Source organism: Gobius niger, assembly GCF_951799975.1.
Source record: "Gobius niger genome assembly, chromosome: 4".
NCBI lineage: Eukaryota > Metazoa > Chordata > Actinopteri > Gobiiformes > Gobiidae > Gobius > Gobius niger.
In genome coordinates, this window is record NC_136855.1 from 32,326,389 (window position 1) to 32,352,188 (window position 25,800).

Genomic DNA, 25,800 nt, shown 5'->3' on the forward strand with positions numbered 1-25,800 from the left:
TACATCGTAATATTGTTTTGTAAAGTCCCTCCCTTTGTAGTTCTCAGTCACCAATCAGAATCCCTCGGTGCCATAACTTTGACCAATGAGATGAGCTTTCATGGGAGGCAGCGCTCTTTTACCTTCAAAAGTTTGTTCTCGTTGTTTGTAAACTAGGAGAGGCTTTCTGGTCCAATCAGGAAGGGAGGAAGTTGTTTATAATTTCACTCTCCCTCCCTCCTCACATTGCAATCTTACAAACTATCACTTTACTGAGCAGTGAACTAGAAATTAGAATGTCTACAAATTGTATCTCGCTATTAACTTAAACTAAAGAAATCCAAAATCCTTTCTAAAAATTAAAAAAAAAAAAATCTAATACATCAACAAGACCAACCTTTACATTAAAACCTGGCTCAATGCATTATTCAAATAAAATCACTGAAAACTATACACCATTTTGGTCCTTTCTCATATAAAATCTCTTTCACTGATATGAAAACATTACATGAAAGAAAACTTTTGCCTCATATTTAGGATCTACGTGGAAAGATAATTTGATTCTCAGTTCATCTGCAGTGTCTTGTGTTGACGGGAAGTTTTGCAATATCTCAACCAACTAATGAGAAACTTGAATTAGAATGGGAAAAAAAAAATGATGCAATTTAAAACCTTCTATAATGAATATCTTCTCTGACATTGCATTATTTCTTATTGTTTGACATTCATCAATGCCGCAAGATTTTCTCAGTCATCCAGGTAATATCAATACTATAATGCTTTGTTTTACTTAATGCGATCGAGTAAAACAAAAAGGGGAACTGTACATCATTGCATAATCTATTCATTTATCTCTAGCCACTAAGCCACACAACAGCATGTGCATTACGGTAAATCCAATGACAACATGAGAAAGTTTCAATCTTGGCCACTCACGTTAAGCTGAGCAAATGCCCTTCTGATTTAAATCACGCCGACTGCGAAAAGGAAGTGGTTATCTTTGCAAGAAGGAGACTCAGTTCTGGTAAACGTGCTTTTGGGTTCTCATCATTAACTGAATTTTTCTCATATTTATTTGGTTTTCATTAGGCCCTGTTAGCTCCGGTGGTATTTTTTCCAACCGCAGCTCGGAATTGTTTATGCCAGGACATCACAACACCACAACATTAATGACATGATTTTACATTGTCAGTTGATTCTGACAAAAGACCACAAAACCACAATATGTTCTGACAAGCCATCAATATGATATTTTAGAAGACGAAAGAGCTTCTTGGCCATTTGAACGAACCTATCACGTGCGAAATATGCGTAGCATTTTTGGGCCGTTGCTGCCTCACTATACCTCCACTACATCCATCACCCCCGGATAGACAGGTTCTCACAAAGGCGAGTTAATAAACAAGTAAGTTAGAGAGACGGCGGGGTTTTGCTTCGGGCTGTTGTTAAACATAATTAACGTGATCCTATAGCAAATCTGTAATTCGTCATACAGCCTAGCATGCTTTTCGAACCGCTCTTAAGAGTCCTCCGATTCTCCTACACACTGCTCAAAGCACTTCTGACACACAGCATGTGACTCCCAGACATAATCAACGCCCGCCTCATCCAATATTATATCTCCGGGCTATGTTTTAGGTGAGAGCCAATTTATCTGAACTTTCTCGTCGCACACTTTTTTGCCAAGAAACAAAACCTCGCGTCTGAATAATCACGCGTTCGTCTCCTCTGTCCTGCTTTTCTTTTCTTTTTTTTCCTTTTTTTTCTCTCACTCTCGCCCCGCTCCTTCCTCTATCCATCCATTTCATTTAAATATTTCATCCGGTTGTCTTGCGGCCTCTGTGGCTTGCCAAGTGTCATCTAGATCCCAGGGCTCGACAGTTAGAGTGGAGCGCGGAAGTCATTTTCCCGAGGTGTGTGTGTGTGTGTGTGTGTGTGTGTGCGTGTGTGTGTGTGTGTCGGGGAAGTGAAAAGGTGGCGCAGACAAGGGAGTGATAACTAATGTGATTCTTGTGTTCTGCCCCTCCTGTCCTGTCAAAGTCCTCAGATGCCGAGCGTTACCCTTTTCCGCGGGGCTAAAGACATAAGTAACGAAGGGTGGGTGCGAAATGATTGGCTTTACGGGAAGGCGCGCGAGGGGTGAAGGCAGAGTGGACAAGCGAAGGAGAAACGGATGAATGAGGAAGACAGAAAGTGAGTGAAGAGCAGGGGTTAGGCATGGGTTGAGATTTTGTCCCGTAAAAATATCAATATTATCAATTTCCTGGTTAAATAAAGATATAATCTGAAGTCAAAGACAAACCTCCTCAAAACCAAATAAAAGAGGACCTTCCCGACAGTAGGCCTGCTCGATTATTGAAACAATAATAATCACGATTATTTTTGTCATAATTGAAATCACGATTATTCAAACGATTATTTGGTGCCTTGAAAAAAAACTCTTGAATTCATTTATATATTTATTAATAATTAAAAAAAAACTATGCTGAATATTTTCTGTTTTCTGAACAGTCATGAAAGTACAAATGATCTCAAGTATGCCTCGATTAAGGAGAGGTCTCTGTTTCACACCTGCCCCCTGCTGGCCAGCCCTCACACCTGCGCAAGTAAACTGAGCAGCGCGGCCTGATGACGTCATCACACAGCGCTGTTTGTTTTGATGTCAGGCAAAAGCATGAGCTGTGGCACGTGAAATGCGAAGGGAAAATAATCCCAGCACCATGAAATAATGCAAGCCTGCTTTGCAAAAAATTAAATAATTAAATAATAGTAAATAAATTTGATTATGCTAATTTTGTAATCGTTTAGTGTAATAATCAAAATTGTAATCGAATTTCGATTAATTGCACAGCCCTACCCAACAAAACAACTATTTGACATGAACTTAGATGTAATTCCTTTTAATAGAACAAAGCCTTATTGATGTGTAGTGTATTGGGGTTCTTATAAGCCGCAGAATAATGTCCCAAAATGCACCAGACGACTGCGATTTACAGTTGGTTAGTTTAGATTTTACTAGACCCTGCACTCTCAGTTGCATAAATGTACAACTGTTAAGAGACACATGAAAAGTGTTTTTCTTCACTGTTCTGCAATTAAAATATGTAATAAACAAAAAAAGGACATTTTTGTTGTAGTAAATGTTAGTTAGTGTTTGCCGACCCCTGGTATAGGTTTAGAGTCAGATGTATTTGAGGAAATATAGTACAAGTAAAATAACAGGCTCATAGCAGATTCAATATTTCACCTTTGAATTTTATTGCGCCACAGTAATAGGACAAGATAAAAAAAAAGTCATAGAAAAGGTTTTCAAGTAGTCATCTGTAATATGGTGGATTGCTCTGGTTGTACAGGTTGGGAAGGATGCACTCTTTAATCAACTGCTTAGATATTTTTACCATGTGAGTATATGTTTGCTCGTTTTCGTACCTGGAGTTGTATTTCGAGGCACCCGCGCATCCTTGAGTAATCTTTAAAATCTGGCAGCCTCCTCCTGAGGTCCTGTATGTCCAGGAAATGCTTTCCTCACCCCTCCAGCGCTTGCTAAGCTTACTCCTTTCATCGCGGAGTAAAAGCAACACTCGCCATAGCTTCAATCACGACAGCCACACGGGCCGCCAGGACTTTTTCATTTTTTTAATTGTATTTTTTTTATATTGAAACTGCTGTGAAGCACAGCTAGAGGAGCAAGGCGAGGGAGGTGGGAGGAGCTTCGAATTAGTTTTGCTTGAATAACCAGGAAGTGAAACTGGGTATTTTGTTTTAGCTGTTTTTAATTGATCTCTAATCAACGCAGAATATTCTAACGCAGAATACCAGCTTTTCTAAGGGCTGCATTTCTCCAAGACACTCAACCAAACAATCCTGTACAGATGACTACCTGAAAACCTTTTTTTTATGATGGGAAACTCCTGTATGACTTAGAGCTTATTACAGGTGCACGGAAAAGGCAATTTACATGTTCATTCTTGTTAGACATTTGACCAAGAAATAGCAAACATACAATCAGGAATTGATGCTATTCTATCATTCACAGGCATAAGAAAAATGTCCAAAATAACTACAATGTAAAAACTAAAACATTTCAAAGTGAACAAGAACTCAACTATAGTACACCGACAAAATTGTATGAAATTTGGACAAGTTTGCTGGTTTCCACTGGACAATTTGTCTTGAATTTATAATTATTTTTTTGTCTCTCTTGTATTATTATTTTTTTGTCTCTTACCCTCTTTCGCTAAGCTCATATCCATGTCGACTCTCAAACACTTCCCATTCCTGACACTCCTCCTGACGCCAATGCGCAATCTTCCAAAATCTCCACCTGCGGAGGAACAGAGGAGAGGGGATGAGCTGAGAGTGTGAGCGCGGAACAGCAATCAGCGGCTGTAGTTTAGATTGTAACCCGGAAAACATGACGACAAAACACGCTTTGGCTTTTAACATGTTCCTCTCGCTGTTGTCAGGAAGCCGAGCCCCTCTGACAAGCCCCGCCCACCGCTGCAAGGCCAGACGCCACCAGGGCATGAGACGACGAGGAAAGGAGAAATGCCATTATAACAGGGAGAAGGGAGGTTTGTGAGGTTTTGGCTACATTTGCATGAAGAGAAGGGAAAGATTTTGGTGGGTGGTCGCACTGGGATCGCTGAAATAACCTTTGGAAGAACTTTTACACTTTGGAATTACCGTAGATTCATTCCTTTTTAGGTAACTTTACTGCTAATAACAACAGATCAAAGCAATTTTTGTAAATCCCTTATCCATAATTATTGAACGTAAGTAATATGATTAGGGTTAAGAACGGCAAATGTAACATAAGTTGTAAGTTTCACTCACACAGATCTCACACATATATTTTGAGAAACTAGAAGGTCTTGGCCTTCAAATTAGGCATCACACTGGCATAATAAGGCTGTAAGCTCTCCGGTTAACACGCTTTGAGATTTGGATGTAAATAATCGTTAACCCTAACCCTAAAGTGGCAGTTAAGGGGTTGACCTCTTACCCCCGCGTGAACCCAGGGCATTCTCTCCAGCTCAGCTTTACCCAAATCTATAAGCTTCTCGACTGGAGGAGCAACAGCGTGATGCCTCATTTGAAAGCTAAGGTCGAGAAAACTGATGGGAACTTTTCTGTCACGCTGCCACCGCATTTTGGTTGTGTTTTCGAATTATCGTATCATTATGTTTTTGTTGCTTTTCCGGCATGTTTTTGTTGCTCTTTTCTCATTTTTTTGGGTCACTTTTTTGTCTCGTTTTTGTGTTTTTTCTTTCGCTTTTTTGACATGTTTTTGTTGCTTTTTTGTTGCATTTTAGTCCCGTTTTTTTGTGTGTCACTTTTTTATTTTTTTGCGTTTTTTTTTAAAGCTTTTAGACCTGGGTAAAGCCAAACTGGAGAAAACGTCCTCGGTTCAGGTGTTGGTTAGAGACTTAAAGGTCCTTATTATGGCACAGCTGGTGTTCTTCCTCTTATGACCTTACAGCAGGGGTGTCCAAAGTGCGGCCCGGGGGCCAAATGCGGCCCTCGGACCAATTTTTGGTGGCCCTCTGCCTTCTTGCTGAATCGGGACACATCATCAGAGATAGTCCTTTTTATTTGAAATGTAATAATTCTACACAATTCTAACCAAACAACTAACCTTTTACAGTGAGACAGAGCTGGCATGAAGGTTTTGAGCATAAATAAAGGTGTGGGACACAATTTAAACCTCTGCTAGTCAAAGGTTTTGCGGCACTAACCACCGATCTATGGCCCTTCACCCTGTGTACGCTTCAGTATGCGGCCCCCCATGAAAAAGGTTTGGACACCCCTGCCTTACAGTATAATACAGCAACACAAATTATGCTTTGGAAATCTGCTAACATGCTAATCTGCACAAGGAGAGCGTTTAACTACGAAGGATCAGAGAAAGTTTGGATTTGACATACTGTATATCAGAGTGTGGACTGGCGTTCACATGGGTATGCAGGACCACTGAAACACACCACCACTTCAGGTATGTTTTTGATCAAAGAGTTTATTTTTGCATGATTTAGGAACACTTATATATTGACCTATTGAACTATTAATAGGTCAATATTTACCTATTAACCTGAACCTTAATCCTGAGACTCATTATTTCCACATGTAGCAATTAAAATGGGATTTCCACCTTTTCTCCTTAACCCTTTCTGCACGTTTGCCTCCCTCTCTTAAGTCTCCCTTTATTTGCTTGACTCTTGGCCACAATAACACGTGCTAGAGCCTGTGTGATCTGTTTTGTTCCACTTGCCGGGCTGCTCAGTGACCCCCCGCATGTGTGTTTGACCTTTCCACTCTGCTCTTTCCCCCCAGGACGAGCGGGCTCCACCCTCCACCCCCCACACCACCCCTCTCTCCCTTGCACCTTGTATTAAATATAGCATACCCTTCACTTTGCTCGGATGCTTCTTTTGAGATTAAGCCCCGTGGGACGGCGTTTTTGGCCAATGGGTTTGCCGTCTCCCTCGGTAACAGATAAACTAATTGACTGTTTTAGAGATTTTTTTTTACCAAACTGGAATGTTGTTATGCCTAGTCTGAAAAATACTTGGAGCTGAGAAATCTTTGAATCTTCTGTGGCAGTTATTGGAGCCATTGGAAGCTGATGTCCGACAGTAGCTACATCCGTGGATGGCATAAAGGTTTCTTTTGGCAGCGAGAGTGAGAGAAGATGGGTCTCAGAAGGACACAGGTCATGTTAAAACAGAAGACAGGCCAAGGGAAACTTTGAATGAAGCCGTTATAGATCAATATTGCATTTTTTTTCACAGGCGAAATGTGAGACAGTGATCAAGATGTTTGAAATTGCTACCAAATATGTGTAAAAATGATACCCACACTGTAAAAAAAGCTCTAAGAAATTTGCAAGACATGCTTTGTAGAGATGGAAAATTGAGCACTTCAAATTGAAAGATCAGGTAGATACTGAGGGAGAGCACCGCCTCATGACATCAGCAGGTGAAACAGTCTTTTGAGAGGGGGAAGAATAGGCTGGATTACTCTACTAACATAAACGATACGGAATACAACTCCAGATATGTTTTGATGAGTGAAGAACATTGTAACACGGTTAAACGCTTTAAGAAGTTGATGTAGCATAAACTGCACCACACACACACATGCACACACACTTGCACCACACGGACTCGCCAGTGAGCCCCTGAGTCCCCCCGGCTTAGCCGCTGATCCTCTCATGGGAAGGTTGACACTTCAGAGGGAAAGCCGTCGCAAACTCCCCTTCCGCCGAGATATGAGGAAGCTATTTTGACAAAGCTAACCCCTCCTAGCCCTTAGTCGCGCTCTTGATCTGCTGGTCAGCATCTGTTTACTGTCAGAAGATGCTGCCTCGAATTTCCACAGCCATCACTCAGACGAAAATCCACATCTCAGCATTTGAGGTGCGAGGGAGACATTGCAAAAATCACGCTACTAAATAACCTTGTGCCTTGTCACTACGTATCCTAAAGCTACTTGGGAGATGATCTGAACACGTTGACCCCTGTTTGGCTGGCTCCCTCGGGGTGGGGGAGATGTTTTAAGACTCCCCCCACCCCTCCCTCTCCCTCGCATGAAGCCGCGTGGGGTGATCTGAAAAGGCGTGGGGCAGACGAGGAACTGTTGGAGACGTCACGTTGGCTAGCGTCTGTGCGAGGCCCAAGGGCACCTGACCGCTATTTGGTAACGGGGGGGATAAGGCCACCGCTCCTTGTAGACGTATGGAATTTGGTCATGTTTGTGAACAGATGTAAACAAATGTACAGATCAGGCAGAGGTCAGGCCGAGTTCAGGGCATGTCGATTGATGTGCCGTAACAAGGGGTATACTCAAATACTCTGCGCTATATGCTTTTGTTTTTATCTGCACAATAATGACACAGCACCCAAGGCCAAACTTAAGTGGATAATCCCTAAACCCTCACATCAAGATCGAATGTGCCATAGTCCAGGGGTAGGCAATGTCAGGCCTGCGGGCCAAATCCGGCCCTCCAGCAGAGAGGCTCTGGCCCTCAAGATGATTTTGAGACATAACTGTACACAAATCAGAGATCGAAGGCCTGTTAACCTCTTAACCCCCACCTGAACTGAGCACATTTCTCCAGTTTGGCTTTAATCAAATCTAACAGCTTGAAAAAAAAACTAAATATAGCATCAAAAACAAGGATGTAGAGGCAGTAAAAAATTGACAAAATGCAACAAAAAAAGCCACGAAAAAGTGACAAAAAGCAACAAAAGAGCGACAAAAACGTGACGAACATGTGGCAAAACCAAGACAACAAAAACAACAACAAAAAACTAGGAAAACATGACAAAAATGTGAAAATCGCTGCAGCAATGCAACAAAAAAGTTATGTTCAATTATTAGCTTTCATATTTGCCTGGCCTATAAACTTTGGGTGAAACCAAACTGGAGGAAATGCGCTCGGTTAAGGCTAAGGTTAAGAGGTTAAAGTACTAAAAAAAAAGTGAAACACACAGTCAATTCCCTTAAATTTCTTTGCAGAACACCCACTTAAGTCATGTATGACGTACAACTGGCATTTATTCAAAGTGATGCTTTACTTTGGGCAACAATCGGGGGGTTCGGCCCTCGGTCTATTGACAATGAAGAAAATCGTCCCAACACCAAGAAAACTTGCCCACCCCTGCCATAGTCTATTAAACTGTTGGGACAAAAAGGGATGGAGTCGAAGACATTTTGAACATCCCGAAATCCTCATAATAACTTAACTTGATGTTTTATGACACAAACATTTGGGGCCCCCTTGTGGATGGGAGGCCCCCTGTTTATGCACCTCCTCTGCTCATACATACAATGGCCTAGGTTTTGAGGTCCAGCAAGTTGGTTTTGCATACAGTACAGTGTTTCCTTCCAAGGAGACCATTCTGCGAAACCTTGGCGTGATCATCGGTTTGTGTCATGCCTCTATGAAGGACCAGTTGCGGCACTATAGGCCTTCTCATAACACGGCCAGCATCAGCAGTGTCACAGAGGACAAATGTGCGCTCGTTTTGCCTCTACCTCCAGCACTGTCTCCGTACTCTTTGTGCCACTACTGAGCCCATCTGTCTCCCTGTCCATGTCCACGCGGGCAGGTGCGCGGGTAAAGGTGAACTTGGGGAGCACGGACAATACGCACGTGGTAAGGTAAACAGAGAAAAGATGAATTGGTACCTCTAAAGAAGCTTGAAATTAGGCCAAAATAACGTTAATTTGTATGGGTTTATATTTGCCCTCGGATTTTGGATGTGGCTAAAAAGAATCAGTGAAGTGTATGTTTATGAAGGCGAGGTCAAGGAAGCTTTCTACAAGCAAGTTACCACCTCTTTTTATAATGGCGATGGATATATCTAATTATCAACAATCTCGTTAATATATAGCCTAGATGTCAGCATTAATATCTTTAATCAAGACACTATAAATAAAAAGTGATTTACGTCTTTCATTTTAGTTGTGAATACCACTTTCTTTCTAACACTGTTCCATTTTGGATCCACGTTTACATGGTAATTGTAAAATACCATAAAAGCCAAGAACTCGATGCACTCAGCAAGGATTAAATATAGTCAATCGGTTGACGAAGGCCAAAACCGTTGCATCTTTCTTACTTTGCATTGTCATGTTTGTTGGCTAATGCTCACTGCTACGAGGATGAAATCTGGAGAAAACAGGCTACAGAATTCTGAAAACACCCTGGACTTACGTCATTTCTCACTCCTCCCCGTTTACCACAACGACCACAAAATCATGGCGGATTTACAGACTCCTCCTCCCCAGCTCTGACGAAGCATGTTCCTAAAAAGGGCATATGGGCGGGATCTTCACTGTAGACTCGACCCTTGTGTGACGTGTAGTTCGGTCATAGCCGCGCATCTACAATGCTAACAGTCCGGCCCTCATTAGTATTCGAGATTTCTAAAAAATGTTCTTACGAAAACCAGCCTGGTTTCTTTAATTGTAACTAACTCAGCGTTATCACAGGAGGACTATCTAACTGTAGAAAGTTTAGGAAAATTAGAAACCAGTTGTTTTTTATGTGTCTAAAGTGCGATGCTTTCCAAAGGGAGACTAGCGGCTATGGAGGTACTACAGCAGGAGCGGCCCCTAGTGTCGTCGTCACAAAGCAGAGCAGCGGCCATTGGACTTACACCACATTGACGAGGGTGGGTTTCTATTGCAATCGAAAAAGTTGCAAAGCAGCTAATATTTGGAACAGTCTTCATTAGGATGTGAGAAAGGCCTCAACTCTGACAATGCTCAAATCCAGACTGAAAACAGTTCTTTTTACCCGTGCATAAAAACAACTGAAAGTATTTCATCTGCACTCTTGCCTTTGACTGTAATTGATTGATTTTTATGTTGATGTTTTATTGATTTTATTTGTTTTCCTGTAATTTCATGCAGCTGTGAAGCACTTTGAATTGCCTTGTGTATGAATTGTGCTCCACAAATAAACTTGCCTTGCCTAGAGTTTACAGACGGGGCCTGCACCGCGACTGTCCCGCGTACAGCTACCCTCCAGCAACCCTGAAGGGCGGTTCAAGTCTAAAACAACCCAGTGCAGATGACGATTGAAAACCTTGGCGTCCGTGCTTCGCTGCAGTTACATTCTCCATTGTTTAGCCTTGATCAAAGCGGGATTCATCTGAAGTACAAATTTCAGTATAAACACGTTTGACGAGAAATGATTCTTTCGCCGGTCATTATCTTTCCTCCCTTCGAAACCGCCATTTTTTATTCCCTTTTTACTGTTTCCCTCTGTGTTGTCCCGCCTTTGTCAGAGCGGTGATTGGTGTATTCAAATGAGGCAGGATGGCTTGGAGAGGCCTATCATCCGCGCGGTGAACGTAATTAATAAAAACAGGCTGTTCCCATTTAGCGGGGCTGATTAATACACAGATACATCACAGCGTGGAGTGGACCATCTCTCTCTGGCATTATTAGGTTAGAAAGCCTTTGTAAGAGCGTTTGAGTGTGTGTGTGTGTGTGTGTTCACAAGTCATAACTTCATATTTACGCATTTTCAAGTCCTTCAGATATCAGCGGGAATTACGAGCGCTGTCGGCACGTGTGGATACAAGCGTAAACCATGAGGATCGGTCTGTGTTGTTTCAAGTTAAAAAGGGAAATGGCTGAAAGTGAATTGGTAATTTGGATTGTCATGAGATATTTTTTTTTTTTTCGTTCTCGAGTTAGGATGTGTGTCGCCCGGTGGTCAGGCTGGAGAACTGCAAGTGTAGTTTTTCACTTGATTTCTTATGCTGGTTTTGAGTAATCGTGGTTACTTTGGTTATGGCACTTTATGCATGTCTGTATAGACCAGGGGTGTCGAAGTCGTTTGGGTCGAGGGCCGAAATTCAGCCCCCATGGCGGGTCGAGGGCCGCACATATTGTAAAGGACTGTGGCCTCATAAATAACGGCTTACACTTATTGTGCTTCATCAGCTTGTGTCACATGTTTCTCAAAGTGCTACATAAAGTCATTATTCATTCACTCCACATGGCAGTATGTTATTATTGCAGCCATAGCCGCCCTGGGGCATACTGACCATTTACCACGTGGCTATAATATGCTGTTTATATCCTGATCTCTGATGTCAGTGCCCTCTGCTGGACACGTGTGGAATGCTTTCCATTTTTAAATTTATGCTGCCCCCTAGTGGCTGGAGTGAGCAAATTGGTTATTGCTTTAAAAATCCATAACTGGACACAGGAATGGGCTAGAGACTTACTTTTTTTTTACATGCTCAGGAATTTTTGCTCCTCAAAGGGCTGCAGTATAGTAGACTTTTTAAGTTTTTATAGTTCATTATTTATCTAAGTTATATGTTTTATGCTTCATGTTGCACGATTGAACCGTAAAAAAAAAATCCTAGTCCTAGAACCTGTTCACTAACAATTGAAATAAATAAAATTCTGATTCTGACTAAATTGGATCTGGATTCTCTAGTGCTGCGTCATATGTAGAATCCGAGTCTACATTTCTAAAACTGATAAAACATCCGAGCACTTATCATTGCGCCATAGAATTGTGAGCATGCCGTTGGGTAAAATTGAGACTTCTCCCTGTTCCCAGCCTGGGGTGCTCCAAGCAAAGCTTTGAGAAGCAAAGCAACAAGGCCCGGAGCAATAAAGTTATCTCTCCATACAAGGTCAAAGAAAAATAAATATGTAGCTCATGAAGTGCCAAAAAAAGCAGATTTTAAAGCCATAATTGTGCATAATGTTCGCTTCAGGAGATTTTTTTGGGTTGAGAAGCACATTGTCCTCCTAACCCCCACCTGAACCGAGTACATCTTCACCAGTTTGGCATTCCCCAAATCTAAAAGCTAAAATGGCAACAGAAATTAGACAAAAACATGGATGAGAATGAATGATGAAAAAGTGACAAAGAAAAGTTGAAAAGCGAAAGATAAATTGTCAAAAAAGTGATGATAATGCGGCAACAACGCAAGGAATGACTTTTGTAGGTCTTAGCTTTCAAATGAGTCACTACACTGGCCTATAGGCTGTGATCTTATGGATTTGGGTGAAGCTCAGTTGCGGCGGGGGTTAAGAAGTTAAACTACTACTACTAAAACTTACTTAACTAATCAGAAAGTTAATATTGATTTGAAGTCTGTGGTAGTAAGTTATCTCTTTAACTAAAATGATTTTCTGTGTAGCAAAATAATGATATTTATAAATCCTGGTTTGTGAAAAGTTTCTCATCTTTCAAACACGTATTTGAAACAAATAAGAAGAAAGGTGTATGCAGGCTACACGAGAACGGCTCAGACAAACCCAATCCAGCCGTGGCACTGGGATCTAACGAGACCCAAAAATACGGGCTAAGCCTCCTCCTGGGAGCTCCCTCGGTGGTCCGCGCCCCTGACGTTGGGAAGCAGCCCGTGTTTTGGCGAGGCAGGAGCCGATGAGCTACAGTAATGGAGTGCAGCGCGGCCTTAATGACTGTAGCACATGTGTGTCTGGCTCAGCGCCCTCTCATTACCGTCACCGGACACTGTGCTAAAGCATTCTGTGACGCTGCTGCTCGCCAACGTACGGCTTTGGACTCCACATCTCATCCCTAACCTTTTGCTCCGTATGCACGAGTGTGAGCGCGGGGGAAGAACTTATCAAAATACTGAATGTGTTTGGAGCAAATTATACGAGCAGATAATACACAGAAGTTAGAAATAATAATAAAATACATTTGGTGAATTGAGATTTTGTTGTTATTGACTGAAGTTTTCTGTCATTTTATGTTTTTGTATATAGATACGAAATTTTATGCAACATGGCCACACGTGCCTAAATTTTCAGGAAGAAAATCTTGGTTTTATTTCATTGATATATTAGCTACAAATATATTTTTCATTGCCTATATATTTTTAATGAGATAAGATTAGTGAAAAATCAGCAAAATTTAAACTTTTGCCTCAATAAATCAGGCTTGGAATTAGATATTGAAACATTCCTCTGAAAAATGCATTTACCATATTATTAAGTACAAGACTGAAAAATTTGAAGTGGAGCGACTGAAGTGAAGAAGTTGTTGAGTGTAAAGATCACCTAATTTTGAGAAAACAGGCCGTAAAAGTTTGGTGGTCGAAAGTTAATTTATTTCAGTATTTGAACTTAAAATGTGAAACTTATAAAGGATATAGACTTATTAAATGCAAACTGACACATGTCAAGCCTTTATTTGTTATAATTTAGATAATTACTTACAGTCCATTTTCAAAATATTATTATAAGTTTATGAGATTTTTAATTTGGGGCTTTTACAAGCTGTGAGCCATAATAATACACATTATTATTATTAAACAACATGTAATGAGTCCATCATATATTAGTTTCACAATTGAACTTGAAACTTGAACAACAGGAATGAATGCACTTTTTAACGATATTCTAATTTTAATGCATCGTTTTTTTTAGAGCACTTTTCTGGACACTCAAAGATGCTTTATATTGCATTATTCATTCATTCCATACTTGGTGGTGGTAAGCTACTATTGTAGCCACAGCTGCCCTGGGGCAGACTGACGGAAGCGAGGCTGCCAGTCTGCGCCATTGGCCCCTCTGACCACCACCAGCCACTCACTCACTACATTCGCCCAGGCTTCCTGGTGTTTCCCAAACAGTCTCCCATCCAAGTACTGACCAGGCCTTCCCTGCTTAGCTTCCAAAGTCTTACAGGCTCGGGCAGAGCGGAGGTGGTATGGCCATCATTATCCGAGTTTCACCTGTATTTCTCCCGTCTACAGCTGCGGCCTTGTCCACGGCTGTCTCCCAGAAAGGAAATGACCATACTAGGATTACAGCGTCATCTCGGGCGCCTTTCTCGCTACACATGGATACCAAACAATTCAATATTTCTGAATGAATCAAATCTCCAGCTCGCTAGCACACAAAGCATCATATAATAAACATAGTCATGGGTGAGTTCAAACTTTTATTTTACTTTGACATTAAACTAAGATACTGACCAATGTAGTTTTCTCTCTAGGATATAAAAGAGAACTGTGGAGTGTGTTGAAGAAATTGGGCAAACATTCCATTTTATTGGACCAGCACTTGTAAATGTTCCCATAACATTTTGAGGAGAACACACTGTAAGTCCTTATATTACATTACATTCCACGACTAATCCATGATAGTCCTCCACACAAATGCAACCTTTACGCCCAGGTGAAGGATGTCTCTCTCACTCCCACAACAGGAAGGATGCAATGAATGGCACCTCTTTACTCCGGGCTTAAACTTCCTTCCGCTGACTTCATTTTTCACTCAAGGCCCGATGTTTAGCAAATGTCCCGATTTGATTCCTCCTCCTTTGCTACAGATGTTTGCCGTATATACGTATGAATGCGTGTGCGCTGTGTGTGTGTGTGTGTGTGTGTGTACCCGCTGGTGTGTGTATGCGTGCGGTAAACAAGGCGCTTTGCACAGTGGAAGTAGGAATTTCCCCCAGCAGCCCTCATCAGTAATAGTGCCTGTAATGAGGTGCAGCTGTCAGCGTGGTTTCCGCACATGCACGTACACACACACACGTGCACGCTCGCTCACGTGCACGCCCCCAGGCTCGTGCACGCTCGCAGGCACGGGCAGCATAAGTGGAGAGGAGGAAGTAGTGAGTCACCCAGCAGCGCGCCGTCACACTGTACGCTGATAAACAGTGCAACTCATCAGACCCGGGAATCAAGACTCGAGACGTGAAACGCCCCCCCCCCCCCCCCCCCCCCTTTCCCCGGCCTAAAAATAACTGTCTGTGACTTTTTTTTCTCCCTCTCTTTCCTTACAGCTTATGGTTTGTTTTACATGATCGCTTTACGCCTTGCTTACACATAGAGTTGGATAAACAGAATCGAGCAAGGGAAACGGGATACGCTTTTTGCTGTCAGTGTTTGGGGAAGCATCTGTGTCTTTGCATTCATTCCTCAATGTTCTATATTACATAATAAGGTCATCCTAGAATGTGGTTGAATGTAATTGTACTTAACGGTATCAGTGGTTATCAGTGACTCGCTAATAAAGGGTAGGAAAAAGCGTTGGGCTTTCACCATTATTTTCGTCGGCTCTGCAAAGGCAAAAAGGATCAAATATTCAAACAGAGAAGGGCATTTGGGCCTCTCAGAAATTCTCTGCTATCTTTAAGGAGCTATATTTCACTTCTGGAAATGGAATGAAATTTATTTTGTCTTCCTTTTGGATATTGTGAACTCAAACGTTTGAGGGGAAAACGGCGTGATCAAATGATAAAACATTTGTGTCCGTTTTATGAACTTTCGGGCTATTTTTCTAGGATTTTTGTGAAAGTGACCCTGAAAAGTTGTGAAATGTCCCTATGAACCCTGTGGATGCTCCAGATATGTTAGGAAAGTTATGAATGAGTTAGGATCACAAATAACATTTTAATTTAGTGGCTTCCTCTTTCATTGTTTGCAATAAAAAAATATCTGGTATAGGGCCTTTAACCTCTTACCTCCCGCCTTAAAGGAGCTATCCTCGATTTTTTAATTTTCTGTTATTGGAAAAAAAAATGTTTTGCCCTAGTATATGGTAAAAGCAGACATTTATCCAAAAAAACACTGGTTTTAAAGCCTTTTCAACAGTCATAAAATGTCAGACTAGTAGGCATTTTTTACAGTGAAGTGACAGTTTTTCTCCCTGAAAGTTGTGTAACCTGGTTTAAACTCAGTCCCTGTGACGGATTTTGATGTTGTAAATGCATTAGGAAAGTTTGAGATGAGTTTGGACCAGAAAATAGCAATTTGAAATTTGAGTGACCCAGTTTTTTGTACGATCAGGTATAGCTCCTTTAACCCAGCACAATTTCTCCTTTTCTGCTTTACCTAAATCTAAAAGCTTCTCGACAGTGCAACGCCTCATTTGAAAGAAAACTGATTATAACTTTTTTGTCGCAATTTCGTTGTTTTTTTGTCTCGTTTTTGTTACTTTTGTAAATTTCTTTATTTGGTTACAACATAGAGTAGACTCTACTGTATGTTGTCATATATCCAGACAGAAATACTCACACATTTCTTTATTTGGTAACCAATATTTGGTAACCAAATAAAGAAATATGTGAGTATTTCTTTCTGGATATATGAACTACTGATGTGCCTCCCTCTACATTTTTTCAAAAAATTAAAATTTATCACTCGGAAGATTTGAAGACGCGCCACTCCCTTCCTGAATATTTCTATCACTTATTTGTTGCTCTTTACTCACTTTTTTCATTGTATTATTGTTGCTTTTCTGGCACGCTTTGTCACTCTTTTGTAGCTTCTTTGTCGCATTTCTATTGTTGTTTCTATTTTGATGCTTTTTTTTTAACAAGCTTTCAGATTTGGGTAAAGCCAAACAGGAGAAAACGTGCTCGGTTCAGGTGTGGGTTAAGAGATGAATCTATTAATCTATAAGTGTATCCACACAGGCTTAGAGTTTGCTTGTTCAAACAAACACTTGCTCATTACCATGTGCTAAAAACGTCTAATTATATAAATTCCAGGGAAACGTATTCATTTCTTTTCTTTGTTGTTGTTTTATTCCAGTAGTAGAGTTAATACATCGCTTTATAGTGCGCTTTGTGGATGGATGGAGTCTTAATGAGTATCCTTCCAGAAACTTCGTGTATAATGTTACATCCACATATGTTTGCATTTTAAAGCAGCCATGTAAACGGAAAACAATCCCTGCCTGTACTTCCTCTCCGCATCTTACATCTTCGCATTATGTAAGAAAAATGAAATGATGTCCCGAACAAAAACAACAAATAGAAAGACGGAAAGAGAGAAAGACTTAGAAGACACTGAGCTGTAATGTGGACATGATTATTGTACCATTCGAAATAAAACATTTTCTCCCGGATGGGCAAATGAGCAAACACAACAATGGCGTTTCTTACATAAGGCTTTTCTCCTGGGATACATAAGAGCGCAAAAACCGCTGGTCAATTTGTCAAACCTTAAAACCTCAGATCAATTTGCGCACGTGAGATGACGCGCAATATTAAAAAACCCTCCCTTTATTCCACATTTCTCTCACAATTGTGGCCCGAACTGATGCATTTCTCTCAAATTGTTTTGCAGGATGTGATCTAATGGAATTATGGCATAATGCAGGAAGGACTTGATGCTGTTAGTCAAAACGTAATGAAAACCAATCATTCACCATCATGCATTCTCCATTTATGTTTCTCATTTCACAGTTGTAGCTTACGGTGTCTTATTACCCGATTGCCTAATCACATTGGGCCAGTGTTATTTGCCATCAAAGCAGAGAGCAAACACATTCATATTGGAGGCTGTTTTGGTCTGTCTTTTGAAGAAGTTGTGGCGAGTTAAAGTTGCTGTCGCTGAGAAGAGTGTGTGCCCAAAAAACTGCACTCGAGTAAAAGTAGTTACTAAAAAAGTTAAGACTAGTAAAGTTGTTCGGGTTAGAATTATGTTTGCGTTAGTTTGAAAATACTTGAGAGATTATTTTTCCCATGTGTCAGAAATGGTTTGTATCAAAACTGCGATGTGTTGATCTTGAGCCTTGAGACAAATATATCTTAAACATCAAAATATTAATTTAAGAATGCATTTAAATGCACTGAATAATAGTAAGTTAACTCTATGTGTGCATTGCTTTGTCAGTATCAACAAAACAAATCAGTTTGGTGATTTCATTGAAAATACAGTACAATTACAAGTCTTGAGTATGGAGTCCAAAGCGGACATACATGTACAGTAGGACAATCTAAACAATGTAGGGGCTGATGGGACTTTGAGTTCTTATGCTTACAGCGCAATATATTGGTTGATGGGGCCGGATGAAAACTCCGGAGGTCCTAATGTGGCCCGCACGCCGCCTGTTTGGCATCCCCGTGTTGAAGGAAGGTATGCAGGTGATATCACAGCATAATAGCATCATGGCAATGGAACTTATTATATAGAATATATAATTATTTACTTATTTCTGTAAACTGATTGAGTTATTGGTTTAAATGTGCCGGTTTTAGCTATAAAGCTAGTTTTCAACCGTAGTTGTAGATTTAGCCTGAACTAAATGACTGGCCATGTTGTTTTGACACTCACACCAAAGTTAAAAAGTATTCATAAGTCCTAAACAATGATCATTGGTTTACATGCTAGTCAGCAGTTCTTTGTTTTTAAATGTATTAATAAGCTTCGTAAAATAATAACGACAAAGTCAACTTTTGATATGAACAGCTTATAATTTGAATAAGTGACTATAATACATTTATGTATTATGCCTTTGTTACATTCATATTAATGTTGATGCATGTTTGTCCATTTAAAGCAGCTCCCAAACTTTCCAGGACAGGGACCCCCAGAATGACCATGCAAACAATCTGGGATCCACTTTGTTAAATCTAATGAGTGATATGATAACAATACTTTGAATGTACAGTTATTCGGGTTAGAATTATATTTGCGTTAGCTTGAAAATACTTGAGAGATTATTTTTTCCCATGCGTGAGAAATGGTTTGTATCAGAGTTGCGATGTGTTGATCTTAGAACAGTGGTGCCAAACTCCACAGCCAGGGCATGTCACAAGCCACATATATATCTTAAACATTAAAATACTAATTTAATAATACATTTAAATGCACTCAATAATAGTAATTTAACTCTATTTGTGCTTTTTTAAAAATGTAAAGCACTTGTGATGCTCTTGTGTCTGAAAAACTCTTTATGAAAAAAGTTTTGATTGATTGATTGATTGATTATACTTTATTTGACCTCAATTCACAAATCTATGCTATTTTCAGTTAAGAATTATGTTAGATACACTATCAATATTTGTATTTTTAATATCTTGAAATGGTCTTAGGACCCTCAGCTCAGTGTTCGCGACCCCCACTTTGGGAACAACTGATCTAAAGCATGGAGTGTAAAGGATAATAGTGATACACTTTCTTCAATGATGACAGGCCATTAACATTTACAATGCATCTACATCTTATACAAATGATTTTTTTTTAACCTCAAAATAGGTTAAAAGTAAAAAGTACTGCATGCTTAATTCTATCATACACCTAAACGGTAACTTTTCCCCCCCAGCGCCACGTTTTAAAAATCGTGTGACCAGATTTGGCCCGCCGTGACCCCCTCTGCCAATTTTTATCTCATTTCACTCCAACTTTGTAGATCAGCCTTTAATTTTGAAGCGTCGGGCACGGGACAGTGATGAATAGGCTACATCAAGGAGGGCTTAAATTACCCCTCTCCCCAGTGGCACGGCTGACCGCGAGGAGAGGTGCGCAGACGATAGTGTGTGTGCGTGTGTGTGTGTGTGTGTGTGTGTGTGTGTGTGTGTGTGTGTGTGAGCGTGTGTGTGTGTGTGTGTGTGCGTGTTTGTGCGCGTGGTGACCTAGTAACGGCAGACAGAAAAGAAAGAGAGCTGGTCAGCATTTGGCCTCTCAACCCTGCTAGCTCCGCACACAGCACCAGCCGTACAGCCAGGCAAAGGGGAGGGCTGAGGGAGGGAGGGGAGGGGGGGGATGGACCGGCAGTGTAAGGGGGGGGGGGGGGGGGGGGGGGGGGGGACAGGGGAGCCACAGAAAGAAAGACAGCATCCACTCCATCTCTCTCAACCCGTCTTGTCAATACGTTTGCTTTTTTTTTTTTACTCGGTGGGAGTTTGTAACTTTTTTGGCGAGGTTGTTTGAGGCCTGTTTTGTTTTCTTCTTCTTCTTCTTTCTTTTCTTTCCGGCAATGCAAATATGTTTTTTTCCTCTCTCTCTCTCTCTCTTTTTTTTTTTTTTTTTAGCAAAAGCCAGACGTCGTTGTTTTTTTTCTTCGAGGGAGATGACTTTTGGAGGTCACTCAAGCGCCTGATGAATGTTCATGATAAATAATAACGGTAAAAGGGTGCGGTGCAAAGCCAACAGTGCGGGCTGGGATAGCCAGAGGCACCGCTCAGGGCTCTATAGACCCAAAAAATATAATGATAAGAAGAAGAAGAAGAAAAAATGTGACACAAGAGGGAGTTTTGGAGGAGTGTTTTGTGAGATGTCAAGAGTTAAGTACACAGTTTGTAGAATGAAAATGAGATCTGTTAAAAAATGTGTTTAGGATTCAAGATCAAGCCCTTTGATACACTTTTTTTTTTAATCAACTTCACGAAAATAAACTATTTGCGAGGACAACTTCAGTGCTGAAATGAGCCAGTGTATTAGGGACTGAAACGGCAAAAGCTGCATTTTTGGCATATCAAGTTCAGTACATGAAAAGGAGCTCGTACTCACTCACAAAAAAACATATTATTTCACTTTGTTGCGTGTTTTTTATGAGGTTTGTTTAAGCTTCATGGACAATGTATTAGTTCGATTGGACAATGTCTGGGAAGTATAGTCATAGTTTTACAGCAGAGATGTGTTTTTATGTTGTTTTTTTCCCAAAAGTTACTGACATAGACTTAGTTAAAGCTACAAACATCTCTCACTCACTCATTTCTAATAAACATGGATGCACCACAAAAAGTGAAAACTTCTTTGACATGTTCTTTGCCCTCAAGATTTAAGATGAACGACCTCAAAAAATGTCAAACCAGGAGGAAATTGACCAAAAAAATGTAAACAAAATCTTAAATGGAATTTTCTCACATCTATGCCCTCGTGAAAGTGTTGTCAAATTTGCATTGTTCACTTCGGTGTGTGTGTGTGTCATTTTTAGCTTCTGTCAGTAATTTGTTTTAGAACATATTTTGTGACTCTTTTACTCACTAGAAAAATCATCATTTTCTTCTTGAATTGTGCTTCGGAAGTATCCACACACTGGAAACAAATCTGACTAATCCGGCCTCACTTCGAGCCTATCCTAACAAAACTTGGGGTATAACAGCAAAGAGTCCAGGGTATAGACATTTTTTTTTTTTCCCTCCCTCTTCCTCTGAAGCAGTCCCAGTGCTGCGCAGCGCCCTGTCCCTCCCCCTGGCTCTTTATCCACTCTACTAGAAACCAGTATGCCGTGAAACCGGTGCGCCTCTCCACGCCAATGTGATCACCGCCATGCGCGAGGAGGGAGAAGAAGAAGAAGAAGAAGGAGGAGGAGGAGGAGGAGAAGACGGAGAGGGAAAGATGGGAAAGTAACAGCGGCCGTGTGCGTGTGTGTGTATGTGTGTGTGAGTGTGTGTAGATGTGTGTGTGTGTGTGTGTGTGTGTGTGTGTGTGTGTAGACCGGCGGGACGCACAGATAAATCACGGTAGTTGCACTCGGGCGCGCAACACTTTTAGGACAGAGACGGCGACTGTTTGGAATCGGTGGAGATTTTTTTTTTTACGCACGAAAACAGTTTGCTTTGAATGTTTGGACGCTGTATATGACCGCGTCAGAAAGCAGGGAAAGTGGAGCAAGTTGCGCGACGTGGGTGACGAAGAGACGGGCATGAGAAATCGAAACTTATTTGTAAAGAAAAGAGGCGTTTCAGTCGCTGTTTGAGCCCCCAAAGCGCGCACAGCAGCATAGGCCACAAATATTCTCTGTCAGGACGATAGGACACCCGACATTGCGCATGCACATTTTACGCAAGGAGTTGGGATGTTAGACAATGTCATTCTTTATTTAAACTTTGCAACATTGGGTAAAAAAGTGGGACATTATCTATATAAGTGGAAGGTGGGGAGACATATCTAAATATAACTGTGCAGCGCAATCAAAAGAGGGACAGGGAGTTTTGTTTTGTTTTTCCCCCAAAAGGTGCACGTAGCATCACCGAATAACCAAACACATACACACATCTCAAATACATCTTCTATTTAAAAATGATAATGATTCATTTCCCCTCTTTTCTGATGCATCACACATCCCAAAACAGCAGCATCAAACACTAGGCTCAGCCCTATCCCCAAAAAGGTGCCGTGCGTTCGCGCAGAGACCACTGAAGCCGTGCGTAATGACCAAGCGGCGGCACGAGGCATGGGTCCCGAGTCGCTCTCTCCTCTCCTGCTCCTCTATTGCCTCACACAGGCACACATACAGTAACACACGGGGCAGTATTACAGCGCTCGGGTTCGACAATAACTTTTTTTCCTTTTTTTTTACGCACGCACTTAGGAAATAAAAAAAAAACGTCCAATTAGGTGCGCGTGTTTTGTGAGTTACATAAAATTACAATCTACAAATTACAAAATGATCGTGATAAACTTGGACACGAGTCATAAAGGTGCCTGTCATATTGCCAAATGCGCACTTCCACTCCGCGCCACGGCAGATCAGCAATATATGACATTGTTTTTGAATAAATGATTGCCATGGATACTTTGCGTAAAACTCTAAAACACATGCAAAACCCCAGTGTTTATTTATTGTGTGCGCCATTAGCCTGGCGCAAAACAATGGACAATTTGCGGAAGTCAAGCGTGAGCCATGTGACGTTTTTTTAAAACCAATCTCAATCACGCCGTAATATTTAACGGTTCATTTAAAGTTCCGTTTTGCCTTATACGATGATGTATTTGTCGTCGTTTGACCTGGATCAAACTTTGACGTCCGAGAGCAAACATGAAAAGGAAAATACGTCGTGAAACAGTAAGCTGATAGTTTCCTTAATGTTCATGTTTTAGCCAATATGTCCAAGTCAACTCCAGATGTTCGTCCTTCTTGTGAAAAGAAATAATAACTGGACTGGAATTTGTTATTCAACTTTTTCAGATCTCAAATGTTACTGTAACTATCCTCAGTGGCTTCGTTGTTGTTGTTGTTGTTGTTTTTAATTGCTTTTCATATTTCCGATGTACTTTTTCCTGGTTATCTTAAGGAGCTCTACGCGTAATCCAAACATATATAATAGGAAATGCTTTATGCGCTTTTAGGTTGTTAGTTTGCATTTGGCGTTTTCCTCTCCTCATTCTCCACCTTTTTGTCGCCTGCCACAAACAAACAAAAAGCACTAGGACCTGCTTGGTATTAATGCAATATTTGTTAAGCAATTTTATTTTTGTTATGTCAGTAAAAAAGCAACCGCCTGTACAGCCAGTCACAATATCGTCCCGCTAACATCATGCGTTATCAAGTTATTAGAAGTGTGCAAATAAATAAACTTACATCACAGACGGAGCTCATAAACTTAAGAACCGAAACGTCCTGAAGCGGAAAACAGTCTAGCTTTGTCATGTTCACTGTGGCGCGCGCACAGACCGCAGGGAACTATTAGAATTGGCGTGCGGAGAGTCTAGCAAAGCTTTCATTTACATAAAAAAAAGAAGAAGAAGAAGTGCAATATGATTGGAAAGAAACTGCCGGCAACTCGTTTGTTGCAGGTAGAAGTTTGTGACCAAAGCCACTTCAGCACAGAGCTCCATAAATCACATGGACCATGCCCCCGATGCGCACGGGATGCACCGCGTCTCCCATTTCAACTCGGGAGTCTGTTTCACTCAGGCTATAAAACAAATGAATGAATAAACTATGCATTAGGCACATCAGGAGGACTGCATATTTGCTCAAAAATAATAAAAACATTAGATCATTTTAAACGTTTGTTGATCATTCAGGTGTGAAAAAAAAAACAGAAAACAAGCGGAGAATATGTATTAACTTCAAGTTGTACACCGTTAGTAATATTAAAATAAGTTTAAGAATATGTCACCCGGTTTCCAAGCAATATAAGCAGATATTTCTGAAGCAATGTTCATCTCCAATACTGAATCTCCAGATCATTATGAAAACAAACTGAAGAGAAAGAGAAAGAAAGATTCAGAAGTATTTCAACTCATCGACTGAATAATTTGCTTTTTAAGAAGGAATATCCAGCCAAAATGCTTTAAAGGTTTAAATGAAAGTTAGAGCTTTTGTAACCACTTTACCTACTGGTGCCACTGCTTTATTTGGAGAGCAAACTGTCTCGGTGCGGATCAAACAGCTGCTGGATGTATCAAAGCCAGCGCCAGGAGCTCGCTGACGGGCTTCTCACAGCGCGTACTGTGTCAGTCACACGGAGAGGAGAGCTCTCCATTGCCCGCCGGCGCGTGCGTGCACCTCGGTGTGTCCGCGTGCGTGTGCGTGATGTTTGAGTGTACACTGTCGGGTGGGAGGGGTATTGTAGTAAGGCAAGGAATGTGTGTGCGCGCGCGAGTATGTGTGTGTGACACTGATGGATGCGCCAATGGAAAGACGGACAGATGCTTGGGCGGATCTAACGGCACGCAGTGCTGGAGCGGCGCACACATTTCGGCGACGAGATTAGGACGAAAACACCGTCGATCTGCGGGGAGAAGGACCTCGAGGACGCAGCGGACGCACTCGCGGGCTTTAAGACACACGCGGGGGAGATCTGATTCCCCAGGCGGATCGGGGACGACGGAAGGAGCGCCTTCTGTGTTGACGGGCGCGAGAGACGAGGCACCGTAGCAGCAGGCAGGCGGCAGCAGCGGCAGTGGCAGCGGAGGTAGCACATCTGGCACAAGAGCAGAGAGGAGAGAAAGACAGCCTTCAGGCAACTTACCCTCACTGCCCTCGTCTTCAGCGGTCTTCTGTCCTTTGCCCGTTTCTTTGAGGAACGCCTACAAAACAAAGGAGAACACGATCCAGAAAAGGCTAAAAACTTTTATGCTTGACGGAAAAGGGAAAAAGAGACGGGCGCAGAAACTTCTACGCAGTTGCTTGGAGCTTACCTGTAAAGACACATAGAAGAAGAATCAGTTTTAAGGAGGTGTGGTGAATGGCATAGGAGCGTGACTGGTTGAAATACGTAGCCCCCTTTACGCCCGGCAAACGGGACTTGAAAAGTACCAGCAGCGACCGACAAAGTGCTTGCCTCTATAGTCGCTAGACGAACTCGTTGCGCTTGAGCCATGCGGCATGCCTGAGCCCGTCCCTCCTCCACCACCTCCTCCTTTTCCTCATGTACATTATTACAACAAGGGAGACCCAATCAAGCGCGCATCTCATCGATTCACACACGCGCACACGCACGCTCACTTAACCTCAAGAGTGACTGAGTGACTTGCCCCCTAGAGTGGATGTGTGTTGGACAAAACAGCAGTCAAAACTACACCGCGCAAGACGCGCAGGGGGCAGCGCGTGTAAAGCGACCACTCCTGACTGTCACCTCCTCATTTTTCTTCTGGTTTCCTCCACCAACAAGCAAACAGCTTCATTTCTGAATGGATTCTAAGGCTGCGCTCCTGTACACACCGTTGCTTTAAGTCGCGTGTGCATTCAGAGGCGTATGGAGAAAAAGTAAGTAAAGCGAATACCTCCGCGATGCGTTCGTGACAAACTGTGCGTGTCCAAAATAGTGCAGATTTATCGTGTAACGTGTAAATGTGCACCTGCGTTTTACGCTCAGTGTTGCCGCAGCTC

The 25,800-nt window shown here is 41.6% G+C and overlaps 1 protein-coding gene and 1 long non-coding RNA gene across 2 annotated transcripts in view; one reads left to right on the forward strand and one right to left on the reverse strand.

Moving 5' to 3' along the window:
* Positions 1-4,132: 4,132 nt before the first annotated feature.
* LOC306961869 lies at positions 4,133-25,251 on the reverse strand. The gene is made up of 3 exons (XR_013792789.1): positions 25,110-25,251; positions 24,941-24,998; positions 4,133-4,303 (listed from the first exon to the last, which is right to left on the reverse strand). It is a non-coding gene; the product is annotated as an uncharacterized lncRNA (long non-coding RNA).
* Positions 24,293-25,800, forward strand: part of tshz3b (teashirt zinc finger homeobox 3b) — a 56,442-nt gene continuing 54,934 nt past the window's right edge. Inside the window, exon 1 of the mRNA XM_079554671.1 lies at positions 24,293-25,677. The gene's annotated coding sequence lies outside the window, so the exon portion shown is untranslated. The remainder of the gene's footprint in view (positions 25,678-25,800) is intronic.